Genomic DNA, 14,710 nt, shown 5'->3' on the forward strand with positions numbered 1-14,710 from the left:
TGCCTATTTGGTCAAGGAGTCCACTGAGTCAGACAGTTTCAGGGAGGCTAAGAAAGGCAATCTGAACGGGAGTGTTAGTGCAAGATTCCACCCCACATTTTATGTGATGACTTTGATGTCAATATTCCCAGAGCAACTCACAGAACCCATCCATTGTAGTTATTGATTACTGGCAACTTTATAACTCCTATAGCTTTAGTTTGCATCAGAAGCAAGGGACTTTGTGAGCTCATATGCCCAGGAATGGATGGGGAATAGCTTGCAGGAACCAGGGCCCCAGAGACCAGAGCAGGGGTTTGGTGGTACCAGGGTGCTCTCTGTTTCACTCCCCATCTCCCTAGTTGTCTGCTAATCTCCAAAGGGCTCCATTTCCTCCTGCTGCCAACAGGCTATCTGTATGCAGCAGGAAAAATGGCCTGTCAGGTCTTAGCTTCCGGTTCTTCTGACACCAAGGCAAGGCTCCGGTCCCAGATCACCACAAACATCATCTCAATATGCACCCAGGGACTCCTCCCAGAAACTTCCAGCAGCCCAGAGAGGACCCACCTGGAACATCACTGGGTGACTAAAACCCTGAACCATAAGTTTAATCTATGCTAGAGTAATACAGCTTTTTTCTCAAAGAAGTTTTAAAAAGGTTCCTCGTGAAGAGGATGAAATGTCCAACCTCCTCAAATGGACAGTGTCAATTAAAATGCCCAAGTCTTCAGCCCTGGCCTCCCTGCTCTGACCCTTCTTTCCCTCCTTAGAGTCACCATCACACCCACAAATTCTCTGAAGTAAAGAAGGTTTGGTCTAAATCTAATCTTTGCCATTCAGTTGCCTTGGTTAGACAGTTCCATACCTGCTTCGGACCTCAGTTTTCTCATCCAACCAGTCTTCAGATGATGCACTGAAACAGAGATGGGGCGACATTCACGAGTGACCTCTGCTAAGATCAAAGTAAAACTCACCCCAACGGGTCACACTGGATTTAACATAAACCAAGTGAAAATCGCACCCAGTGTTTACAAGGACGTCTCTCTGAAAAATAAAATCAAAACTGTAAAACGAATATATCATATTGTAAAATTGCTCAGCAAAAAATATAAGTGCAGACTCTCTCTTGTGATAGAGTAACCTGCCAGTGTCTGTTTTGTAGCCAAGTTTTCCTTTTGCTCTGTTTTAGAACAAAAGCTGCTCCAGCATCGATTTTTCACTGAGCAATCTTCCTGGATAGTCCCGCGGGGGGGCTCAATGATTACGTGCAATATGGAGCATTGTCTTGTTTTTGTGAGCCGGCGAGTCTAGTCTTTCCCCCTCTGTTGTGCTCAACTGTCCACACAAAAATAACAGTTTCTAAAACTCCCTGACATTTAACAAATTTAACCATTGAGACTGCCCATGAGGCAGGTAGGATAGGGACTCTAATCCTTACTTGGTGGCTGAGTAGACTGGGGTCTAGGGGGTTAAGAAGCTCATCCAAATCAGGATGCAGGTAGAGTCCAAGACTGGCTGAGGAGCCAGAGTCCATATTGCCCAGTCGCTCCTGTCTGAGCTCCAGGCCACAGGGCTGTCTGGTTGGTCAGCTTGAGTTCCCACGCGCCCCTCCCTCTGATTGGTCAACTCGAGCTCCCAGACGCTCCTCTGGGACTGCCCCAGGCCTTTGGCACCTCTGAACTTATGAAGCAGGGAGGTGGGGAAAGGATCAGTGGCTGGGGACTTAGACATGTGTTCCTCATCCTGCCTCTATGCTACTTTGTTGTGTGACCTCAGGGGCAGGTCATCTCACCCCTCAGAGGCTTGGGCAGTCGAGATCCAGCTCAGTCTTGAGCTAGATGAAGTTGTGCAGAGGATCGCTTGTGGCCCTCAACCATTTCGTCATTTCTGCCTTGTCCTCTTGAAGATGATGCCTCTGTTAGAACTGGCCTCAGCTTGCTGTGGTTTAGAATCTTTTAGATGCTTCTTGTAGCGTTTCCATTTCTTTTCTCATTGTTAACCACCACTTCTTGTTACTATCATCTGCCTCCAAAATTTCTGTCCCCTCTTAATTCATTATATCTAATCTGCTGTGATTTGGAATATCAGATAACTAACCCTGTTAAAATTTTGTCTCAAATGTGAGTTATGGCTATGAATGAAGGCTTTGGTGATTGCGCTGGGTGATGACAATAACTTTGACTTTTTCAAAGCCTTTTTTTGGCTTTTTTCTACATGTTGAGTAATGAAGGATGAAATTCCCACATCAGTTTTGACATTTGACGATAGAAGGGGAAGTGTGAAAAGCATGGCTCTGAGGGTGGAAGTAATGGTAGATGAGATGGGTCATTGCAGGTTGTCCTGTGTTCAGGGGCAGTGTGATGGGCAGGAGATGCATGTACCTGAAGGCTGATCCACTCTCTTCCATGCATCACCAGGCCCAGGTGATTTCTCCTTTCATGTTTGCAAACAGCTAAAAACCTTGACCCCATGGAGTCTCACTTCAAGCCTTGGACTTAGACAGCTGGCACTTGGTGTTAGATTACTAAGAAGTAATAGCCACTGTAGCTGAAGTCATAGATCGTGAGTTGAATTGAAAGGGGACCAATGTGATTAACTCTAGGGCCAGGGACTTTAAAAGAGAGATCTTCCAATCATCTAACGCTCACATGTGCTTAAAAAAATCCAAATTTAAATTGTCTAAAAAAGATCATCATAGTTATTTATAATGGCAAAAAATCAGAAATGAGTTAAGGTGTACATACATCTGTAACACAATGCCAAACAATAATCATACTATTTAAAAATAATTTCTAATCGGAAACAGCTGATGACATAAAGTCAAGTGAAAATTGTTAATATAAGATGATGTCACATGTGAAAAGTTATTTGTATAGACAAAGGACAGGAAAGATATACTCAGTCATTATAACCCCTTTGATGACTATAGGAGCCAGTGGTTAGTGACTTGGACCAGTTGCAATACAATAGGGAATGGTGGAGACTGAGACAAATTGGAGAGAACATACCCTCTGAAAAAAAGACTCCTGGCCAACTTTTGCTGCATATCGCTAGCTCTTCAAGTTTCTTAATGGAGGTTAGAAATCCTGACATTTATGTGAAATTCCCTAAATATTTGTAATAGTTTACACTTTTAAAAGCACTGTATTGGCCAAATAAAAATTATGTGGTTTGGCTTTGGCCTTTGGTCTACCAATCTACTGCCTTTGAAATACACAAAGATGTTGACCCTAGCTGCCTCTGGGAAGTGTGCTTACTGGAAAATCTAATTTTTCTTTATCATAGCTTTAACAATTTTCTAGTTTTGTAGGATAATATATAGTATTTGTACAATTGAAGAAAAAAATGAATGACCCTAACCTCAGGTGATTGGGATGTGTGTGTGCGTGGTGTGTGGTGGGCATGTGAGTGCTGAGGGAAAGGTATCTAAGAATTCTGAGCACCTCCCAGAACTTTCTGGAGCCTCAGTTTCCTCATTTGTAAAGTGCAGAGAGCAATTTCTACTCTGCTTACCATACAAGATTGAGAAGCAAAGGAGATGGCTAACTTGAGAGGACTTTGCAAATAATGAGGTGCACTGGGGATGAACATGAAGTAGGTGCCCAAAAAATATTTACCAGGTAAATGTGGGGACAGAGGAATGAGGAAGACTGGTCTCTGCAGTACTGAGAAGCACATGGCATTGGGTGCCCGATGCGTGTGCTCAAAACACCCTGGCTCTGCCCCCGACTAGCTGTGACACCTTGGTGAGTAATCCTAAGTATAATTACAACATGTTGCACGGTCACTGTGTGCTAACACTTGGTTAAGCACTTTGTATGCATTATACCTTTCTGAGTTGAATTCTGCGGAAAATCACAGTACAGGTATTTATTTCAAAGTGTTGCTTTGAGGATTCATTCAGACAATCCAAATACCGTGCTCGTGATGGAACTCGATAAACAGCCCTTCCCTTTCAATTCTGGGCCTGGTTTCATCATTGGTCGAACCTCGTTAATTTCACCTGCTCCCACTAATTCCATGAAAGTAAACGGCCCGGGGGTGGAGCCAAGATGGCTGAATAGGAACAGCTCCCATCTCCAGCTCCCATCCCGAGCGACACAGAAGACTGGTGATTTCTGCATTTCTGCTTGAGGTACCGGTTTCATCTCACTAGGGAGTGCCAAACAGTGGGTGCAGGACAATCGGTGAAGCGCACCGTGCGCGAGCCGAAGCAGAGCGAGGCACTGCCTCACTTGGGAAGCGCAAGGGGTCAGGGAGTTCCCTTTCCTAGTCAAAGAAAGGGGTAACAGACGGCACCTGGATAATCAGGTCAGTTCCACCCTCATACTGCGCTTTCCCAACGGGCCTGGAAAACGGCACACTAGGAGATTGTGTCCTGCATCTGGCTCGGAGGGTCCTATGCCCACAGAGTCTCGCTGATTGCTAGCACAGCAGTCTGAGATCAAGCTGCAAGGCGGCAGCGAGGCTGGGGCAGGGGCGCCCGCCATTGCCCAGGCTTGGTTAGGTAAACAAAGCAGCCAGGAAGCTTGAACTGGGTGGAGCCCACCACAGCTCAAGGAGGCCTGTCTGCCTCTGTAGGCTCCACCTCTGGGGGCAGGGCACAGACAAACAAAAACTCAGCAGGAAATTCAGGAGACTTAAATGTCCTTGTCGGACTGACAGCTTTGAAGAGAGTAGTGGTTCTCCCAGCACGCAGCTGGAGATCTGAGAACGGACAGACTGCCTCCTAAAGTGGGTCCCTCACCCCTGAGCAGCCTAACTGGGAGGCACCCCCCCAGTAGGGACAGACTGACACCTCACTCAGCTGGGTACTCCTCTGAGACAAAACTTCCAGAGGAACTATCAGACAGCTGAATTTGTGGTCTCACGAAAATCCGCTGTTCTGCAGCCACCGCTGCTGACACCCAGCCAAACAGGGTCTGGAGTGGACCTCTAGTAAACTCCAACAGACCTGCAGCTGAGGGTCCTGTCTGGTAGAAGGAAAACTAACAAACAGAAAGGACATCCACACCAAAAACCCATCTGTACATCACCATCATCAGAGACCAAAAGTAGATAAAACCACAAAGATGGGGAAAAAACAGAGCAGAAAAACTGGAAACTCTAAAAAGCAGAGCACCTCTCCTCCTCCAAAGGAACGCAGTTCCTCACCAGCAACGGAACAAAGCTGGGTGGAGGATGACTTTGACGAGTTGAGAGAAGAAGGCGTCAGACGATCAAACTACTCTGAGCTATGGGAGGAAATTCAAAACAACAGCAAAGAAGTTAAAAACTTTGAAAAAAAATTAGAAGAATGGATAACTAGAATAACCAATGGAGAGAAGGGCTTAAAGGAGATGATGGAGCTGAAAGCCAAGTTTCGAGAACTACGTGAAGATTGCAGAAGCCTCAGTAGCAGATGTGATCAACTGGAAGAAAGGGTATCGCTGATGGAAGATGAAATGAATGAAATGAAGCGAGAAGGGAAGTCTAGAGAAAAAAGAATAAAAAGAAATGAACAAAGCCTCCAAGAAATTTGGGACTATGTGAAACGACCAAACCTACGTCTGATTGGTGTACCTGAAAATGACGGGGAGAATGGAACCAAGTTGGAAAACACTCTGCAAGATATTATCCAGGAGAACTTCCCCAATCTAGCAAGGCAGGCCAACATTCAGATTCAGGAAATACAGAGAACGCCACAAAGATACTCCTCGAGAAGAGCAACTCCAAGACACATAATTGTCAGATTCACCAAAGTTGAAATGAAGGAAAGAATGTTAAGGGCAGCCAGAGAGAAAGGTCGGGTTACCCACAAAGGGAAGCCCATCAGACTAACAGTGGATCTCTCAGCAGAAACTCTACAAGCCAGAAGAGCGTGGGGGCCGATATTCAACATTCTTAAAGAAAAGAATTTTCAACCCAGAATTTCCTCTCCAGCCAAACTAAGCTTCATAAGTGAAGGAGAAATAAAATACTTTACAGACAAGCAAACGCTGAGTGATTTTGTCACCACCAGGCCTGCCCTAAAAGAGCTCCTGAAGGAAGCACTAAACATGGAAAGGAACAACCGGTACCAGCCACTGCAAAAACATGCCAAATTGTAAAGACCATCGAGGCTAGGAGGAAACTGCATCAACAAGAGCAAAATAACCAACTAACATCATAATGACAGGATCAGATTCACACATAACAATATTAACGTTAAATGTAAATGGGCTAAATGCTCCAATTAAAAGACACAGACTGGCAAACTGGATAAGGAGTCAGGACCCATCAGTGTGCTGTATTCAGGAAACCCATCTCACGTGCAGAGACACACATAGACTCAAAATAAAGGGATGGAGGAAGATCTATCAAGCAAATGGAAAACAAAAAAAGGCAGGGGTTGCAATCCTAGTCTCTGATAAAATAGACTTTAAACCAACAAAGATCAAAAGAGACAAAGAAGGCCATTACATCATGGTAAAGGGATCAATTCAACAAGAAGAGCTAACTATCCTAAATATATATGCACCCAACACAGGAGCACCCAGATTCATAAAGCAAGTCCTGAGTGACCTACAAAGGGACTTAAACTCCCACACAATAATAATGGGAGATTTTAACACCCCACTGTCAACATTAGACAGATCATTGAGACGGAAAGTTAACAAGGATATCCAGGAATTGAACTCAGCTCTACATAAAGTGGACCTAATAGACATCTACAGAACTCTCCACCCAAAATCAACAGAATATACATTTTTTTCAGCACCACACCACACCTATTCCAAAATGGACCACATAGTTGGAAATAAAGCTCTCCTCAGCAAATGTAAAAGAACAGAAATTATAACAAACTGTCTCTCAGACCACAGTGCAATCAAACTAGAACTCAGGATTAAGAAACTCACTGAAAACCACTCAACTACATGGAAACTGAACAACCTGCTCCTGAATGACTATTGGGTACATAATGAAATGAAGGCAGAAATAAAGATGTTCTTTGAAACCAATGAGAACAAAGACACAACATACCAGAATCTCTGGGACACATTCAAAGCAGTGTGTAGAGGGAAATTTATAGCACTAAATGCCCACAAGAGAAAGCAGGAAAGATCCAAAATTGACACCCTAACATCACAATTAATGAACTAGAAAAGCAAGAGCAAACACATTCAAAAGCTAGCAGAAGGCTAGAAATAACTAAAATCAGAGCAGAACTGAAGGAAATAGAGACACAAAAAACCCTTCAAAAAATTAATGAATCCAGGAGCTGGTTTTTTGAGAAGATCAACAAAATTGATAGACCGCTAGCAAGACTAATAAAGAAGAAAAGAGAGAAGAATCAAATAGATGCAATAAAAAAGGAAAAAGGGGATATCACCACCGATCCCACAGAAATACAATCTACCATCAGAGAATACTACAAACACCTCTATGCAAATAAACTAGAAAATCTAGAAGAGATGGATAAATTCCTCGACAAATACACCCTCCCAAGACTAAATCAGGAAGAAGTCGAATCTCTGAATAGACGAATAACAGGTTCTGAAATTGTGGCAATAATCAATAGCTTACCAACCAAAAAGAGTCCAGGACCTGATGGATTCACAGCTGAATTCTACCAGAGGTTCAAGGAGGAACTGGTACCATTCCTTCTGAAACTATTCCAATCGATAGAAAAAGAGGGAATCCTCCCTAACACATTTTATGAAGCCAGCATCATCCTGATACCAAAGCCAGGCAGAGACACAACCAAAAAAGAGAATTTTAGACCAATATCCTTGATGAACATTGATGCAAAAATCCTCAATAAAATACTGGCAAACTGAATCCAGCAGCACATCAGAAAGCTTATCCACGATGATCAAGTGGGCTTCATTCCTGGGATGCAAGCCTGGTTCAACATACGCAAATCAATAAATGTAATCCAGCATATAAACAGAACCAAAGACAAAAACCACATGATTATCTCAATAGATGCAGAAAAGGCCTTTGATAAAATTCAACAACCCTTCATGCTAAAAACTCTCAATAAATTAGGTATTGATGGGACGTATCTCAAAATAATAAGAGCTATATATGACAAACCCACAGCCAATATCATACTGAATGGGCAAAAACTGGACGCATTCCCTCTGAAAACTGGCACAAGACAGGGATGCCCTCTCTCATCACTCCTATTCAACATAATGCTGGAAGTTCTGGCCAGAGCAATCAGTCAGGAGAAGGAAATAAAGGGTATTCAATTAGGAAAAGAGGAAGTCAAACTGTCCCTGTTTGCAGTGACATGATTGTATATCTAGAAAATCCCATTGTCTCAGCCCAAAATCTCCTTAAGCTGATTAGCAACTTCAGCAAAGTCTCAGGATACAAAATCAATGTACAAAAATCACAAGCATTCTTGTACACCAATCACAGACAAACAGAGAGCCAAATCATGAGTGAACTCCCATTCACAATTGCTTCAAAGAGAATAAAATACCTAGGAATCCAACTTACAAGGGATGTGAAGGACCTCTTCAAGGAGAACTACAAACCACTGCTCAATGAAATAAAAGAGGATACAAACAAATGGAAGAACATTCCATGCTCATGGGTTGGAAGAATCAATATCGTGAAAATGGCCTTACTGCCCAAGGTAATTTATAGATTCAATGCCGTCCCCATCAAGCTACCAATGACTTTCTTCACAGAATTGGAAAAAACTACTTTAAAGTTCATATGGAACCAAAAAAGAGCCCGCATCGCCAAGTCAATCCTAAGCCAAAAGAACAAAGCTGGAGGCATCACGCTACCTGACTTCAAACTATACTACAAGGCTACAGTAACCAAAACAGCATGGTACTGGTACCACAACAGAGATATAGATCAATGGAACAGAACAGAGCCCTCAGAAATGATGCCGCATGTCTACAACTATCTGATCTTTGACAAACCTGACAAAAACAAGAAATGGGGAAAGGATTCCCTATTTAATAAATGGTGCTGGGAAAACTGGCTAGCCATATGTAGAAAGCTGAAACTGGATCCCTTCCTTACACCTTATACAAAAATTAATTCAAGATGGATTAAAGACTTAAATGTTAGACCTAAAACCATTAAAATCCTACAAGAAAACCTAGGCAATACCATTCAGGACATAGGCGTGGGCAAGGACTTCATGTCTAAGACACCAAAAGCAATGGCAACAAAAGCCAAAATTGACAAATGGGATCTAATTAAACTAAAGAGCTTCTGCACAGCAAAAGAAACTACCATCAGAGTGAACAGGCAACCTACAGAATGGGAGAAATTTTTGCAACCTACTCATCTGACAAAGGGCTAATATCCAGAATCTACAATGAACTCAAACAAATTTACAAGAAAAAAACAAACAACCCCATCAAAAGGTGGGCAAAGGACGTGAACAGACACTTCTCAAAAGAAGACATTTATGCAGCCAAAAAACACATGAAGAAATGCTCATCATCACTGGCCATCAGAGAAATGCAAATCAAAACCACAGTGAGATACCATCTCACACCAGTTAGAATGGCCATCATTAAAAAAACAGGAAACAACAGGTGCTGGAGAGGGTGTGGAGAAATAGGAACACGTTTACACTGTTGGTGGGACTGTAAACTAGTTCAACCATTGTGGAAGTCAGTGTGGCGACTCCTCAGGGATCTAGAACTAGAAATACCATTTGACCCAGCCATCCCATTACTGGGTATATACCCAAAGGACTATAAATCATGCTGCTATAAAGACACATGCACACGTATGTTTATTGCGGCACTATTCACAATAGCAAAGAGTTGGAACCAACCCAAATGTCCCACAACGATAGACTGGATTAAGAAAATGTGGTACATATACACCATGGAATACTATGCAGCCATAAAAAATGATGAGTTCATGTCCTTTTTAGGGACATGGATGAAACTGGAAAACATCATTCTCAGTAAACTATCGCAAGGACAAAAAACCAAACACCGTATGTTCTCACTCATAGGTGGGAATTGAACAATGAGAACTCATGGACACAGGAAGGGGAACATCACATTCCAGGGACTGTTGTGGGGTTGGGGGAGGGGGGAGGGACAGCATTAGGAGATATACCTAATGCTAAATGACGAGTTAATGGGTGCAGGAAATCAACATGGCACATGGATACATATGTAACAAACTTGCACATTGTGCACATGTACCCTAAAACCTAAAGTATAATAAAAAAAAAAAAAAGGGATCATGCACCTAAATGTAAAAAAAAAAAAATAAAAAGTTCACTGTAATTCTTATCTTTGTTTCTCTGTAGGTTAGATCCCCAAGGCACAAATTTCTCATTTCATATTTTTTTCAGTGCTTTGATTCATCATTATTTATTATTTATTTATTATGCTATCTTAGAGTTTTGAGTCCTGGATATTTGGCTGTATCTACTCTTAAAAGTTTATTTAAAAGGTTGGATTATTTGCTAAATGTATAAATAAAATAATTAAAATGTTTGTAATGTCTTAAACCTTAAATTCAGTCAACAGATTCAGTTTTATAATCAGACATTTTTAAAATTTATATTTATAAGGAAGATTTGTTAAACACAACTTTTAGCAAAAAATCTATATGAACAGATCTTACACACCTACAGAGAGAGAAAACAAATTTGACATCTAGTCAGTTACATTATTTATTTTACATATGTATGTTCTTTTTACTTGCAGAGTTGCATATGTTATACTTGAGAGCATTGCAAATATGGGTTAATGGAGTAGTTATTATGTGAACTAATGGAATAGTTATTATGCGAACTAAAACTAAAGTCAACTGAACAGACTCTAAAACACTTTTGATTGAAAAGATAACTATTTTAGGCCAGCAGCGTGCTTAAATCATAAGTTTTTCAAAATTTGCAGCACTTTGGGCATAAAACAGACATTACTATGTAAATACCATCAAGAGGTTAAATATATGTCTTTAAAATAAATGACCGTTCTAATAACACCAGATAGCCTGACCTAAAAATAAGTAATTTGTTTTAATGCCAAAAAGTCATGATGATTTTTATCATCTATAAAAACATCTTTTCAAATAATTATATTGCTCATTGTATACTTTGTGGAGTAAACTATTGTGTCTACATGGTATTCACTATGGTTTGAACAGGGACTCTCCAAAATTCGGGTGTTGCCAATGTGAAGGTATTGCCAATTCAGGTGTTGCCAATGTGAAGAAGTGGGTTCATTAAGAGGTGAGAAGGCCGTGAGAACTTCTTGATCATGAATGGGATGAAGGTCTTTATAAAAGAGGCTTTATCCAGCATTTGGCCAGCTTGCTTTTTAACCTTCTGCCCTATGGAGACAAGGCCAGAATGCCCTTAGCAGACCAAGTGCTGGTGCCTTAGTCTTGGACTTCTCTGCCTCCAGAATTCTGAGGCAATACATTTCTGTTCTTTATAAATGAACCAGTCTTTGATATTTGGTTAAAGTAACACAAAACAGAGTAAGGCAGTATGTTGCATATACTCCCAATGTGTTTCAGCTTTTTTATTGCATTTACAAAATAATTAAATATAAATTTTCAAGATAAAAAAAAAAAAGAAAGTAAACGGCCCGTAGGTATGAGTGCAATAGATTACTTATTCAAAATATGTGATTTCCCCTTTCCAACACTTATTCAAAATATATAATTTTTTCCCCCTTTATTGGTTTCTTAAAGAAGGAATGCTCATTCCACCCACTGAGATGGCTTTCAAATGGAAAGTAGAATCCAGCACATATTCTGTCTTTGGAAAATTGCTCCAGATGTATCCTCAGAACAATCCAGCCCTATCGTCACTTTCCACAGCCACTGCTTGGCACCTGTGGTAGCTCTGAGAGACTCCGTTATGCGTGTGGCATCAACTGTTTTTTCTAGCAGCCTTGGGTGAGTAAGCACTTTCATATAAATAACCTTGTTAGATTATATATATATATATATTTCAATAAACGGCTAGTGTAATTTATTTCTGTAGGGTGGAGGGTATTTTAAATGCTGAACTCTGATTTAGGCACTTTGTATACATTAGCTCTTTAACTCTCACAGCAACCATGTAAGATGAGTACTGACTTTTGTGAAATTGAGTTTAATTGTTTTTGTGGTTGCTATGACCAAGTATCAAAAGCAATTATCTTGAGGACATCTTTTTGATCTCTCCTATGAGTGCCCAACCCTGCCTCCTAGAGGGCCCCAGCAGGATCACACGCCAGTCATCCACAATGGCAGCTGGTTTGATCAGCGTTTATTGGCACCTTCTTTTTCCTGTACCAATTCCTAACCCCTGCCAATTTTCTTTGCACTTTTCATATAAGGTACTTGTTCTTGAATCTTTGCCAAACAGAAATCAGAATAAGGGCGCCCAGGTCTGCCTTTAGATTCCCTTGAGCTGTGGGAGACATCAGATCATAGGCTGACACTGCCTGTGTCTAGGGAGATAAACAGGAGTTGTGATTCATTGGTCCTAAGAATGACTGGATTCTGGGGACTGCTGCCTCCAAGGCCATCAGTGACACTGTTCATTACCCTGAGAGCGCAATTTGACCTCTTGTCACTGCTGTGGACTCCCTTCTTCTCTTGGGATGCTGTTTGCTGACTATGGCAGCAAATATCCCCTTCCCTTAAGTCTCCAAGGTTCACATCAATTTTGGACCCATGTTTATTGCAAAGAATGGGATATAATTTCTCTGGGATGGGTTATGTCTAAAAATGCTGAGCAATGCCACCACACAGCCCTCTTGACTTGAAAGAAAGTTGAGTCAAATAAAGTGTGGCAAGAACAAAGATACCGGCATATTCCCAGCTTCCCTGACACCTTGAAGGATCCTTTGTTACTTTCTTTGGACTCTGATGGTGAACTCCTGCTACAGCCTGGACTGGGGCATTTGCAGGAGCTGAGAAGGTTTAAGGCTAGGGAAGCAGTCACAGATGAATGGAATAAACAGAGTACTTAGAGTGCTGGGGGTGCGTTCTGATGAATAAACGGGGAAGCAAATCCCTGCGAGGTAGGGGATATTGTGGAGATATAGAGGAGAGGGTCTTCAGCAGAGACTTTGAGAGCCTCAGAAGTCAGGGGTGAAGAGGGTTCCAGCATGTTTCTGTGGGCATCCTCCAATCCTTCTCTATAGGATCCTGGAATCCCCTTTTAGAGCTTTTTAAAGAGACTTCTCTAAAGGCTTAATCAGTAAATATTTACCTTTGCTTTTCACGATGACCCATTTTTTAAAAGCAATCAAGTAAACAAAAACCAAAGTGAAGAACCCAATCAATGTGTATATATAAAAACGTGTGCCAGGCCGGGCGCGGTGGCTCATGCCTGTAATCCCAGCACTTTGGGAGGCCGAGGCAGGCGGATCACCTGAGGTCAGGAGTTCGAGACGAGCTTGCCCAACATGGCGAAACCCTGTATCTACTAAAAATACAAAAACTAGCCGGACATGGTGGTGCATGCCTGTAATCCCAGCTACTCAGGAAGCTGAGGCAGGAGAATCGCTTGAACCTGGGAGGTGGAGGTTGCAGTGAGCTGAGATCATGCCTTTGCACTCCAGCCTGGGCAACAAGAGTGAAACTCCATCTAAATTAAAAAAAAAAAAAAAGTGTTCTTCTAGCATCTTTACAAGAAAAAAGAACCCTAAGGTTAACAACAACTGGTCACTTCAAGGGATGGGCCTGAGGTGGGGAAGAGAGAGTGAAGTTTTTCATACCTCCTGTAGGCTTTGAGCTTTGACTTGTTACAAAAGGATATATTACTTTCTAAATTTTGACATAATTGTAGACTTACAGGTGAGTTGCACAGAGACTTCTCATAAACCTTACAGTCAATTTCCGGTGTTAACATGATGCACTTGGATCTCTGGTGCCATCTCCTGCAATGGATCTTCTGATCTTGGGTGGAACAGAACTTCAGGAGTTGATTTACCTGGGTGGGTGGAGAGGGATCCTTCCTTAGCTATCTGTCCCTTTGCTACTAGTATTGCTGCTGCCTGCCCGCTTAGCCACTGTGGGGGGTCTAGCACCAGCTGTCACCAAGTGTCTATGTATGGGAACTGCTCTAGGTATCCTTTACCAGTTACCTTGTGCCACACCTTAGAAAGAAGGGACCTGTCCAGGCTTCCTTCTGATGGCCAACCCATTTCTAATGGTAGGCAACCTATTTCCCACAAGCCTGTAAGTTCCTCTGGTGGTCTAGTGGTTAGGATTCAGCGCTCTCACCGTCGCTGTCCTGTTTTTGCCTAATCGGCTGGGCCCCAGGCTTAACTTCTGTGAGTAAGGGGGCTTGATTGACTGCCAACCCTGGAGGGTTGTCTTCCGCCGGTACTCTTGGCCACCGCTTAGCCAGAGCTGGTCTTATCTCTTGGCCCGGCTCAGTGAAGGAAAGTCTCCATTCCTCCTCTCGGGGGACCGTAAGGGTCATAATGACTCCCGTTCCGGGGAACTTTAGCAGCAAAGAGCCCTGCTCTGTAAAAGAGATAGTGGCTCTCAGCGTGCTAAGCAAGTCCCTTCCCAACAAGGGTAAGGGACAGTCAGGCATGTACAAAAACTGATGAATCACTTTATGTCTTCCTACCGTACAAGTCCAAGGCAAGCACAAAGCTTGCTTGGCTGAAACCCCCGTGGCTCCGATTATGTCAATAGTCTTTTTGGATAAGGGGGCGACCGGGGCAGTTACTACGGAGTGTTCAGCACCGGTATCTACAAGAAAATCAATGTCTCTACCCCCGACTGTCATTCTGACCAGAGGCTCTTTGGA

At 42.3% G+C, this 14,710-nt stretch overlaps 1 long non-coding RNA gene across 1 annotated transcript in view; it reads left to right on the plus strand.

Annotated features, from left to right (window-relative positions):
- The window catches only part of LOC115832121, a 42,771-nt gene extending 30,914 nt beyond the window's left edge, over window positions 1-11,857 (plus strand). The window contains exon 5 of the long non-coding RNA XR_004027561.1: window positions 11,644-11,857. This is a non-coding gene — a long non-coding RNA (uncharacterized LOC115832121). The remainder of the gene's footprint in view (window positions 1-11,643) is intronic.
- The last annotated feature ends 2,853 nt before the right edge of the window (window positions 11,858-14,710 follow it).

Source organism: Nomascus leucogenys, chromosome 21, assembly GCF_006542625.1.
Source record: "Nomascus leucogenys isolate Asia chromosome 21, Asia_NLE_v1, whole genome shotgun sequence".
Classification (NCBI taxonomy): Eukaryota; Metazoa; Chordata; class Mammalia; order Primates; family Hylobatidae; genus Nomascus; species Nomascus leucogenys.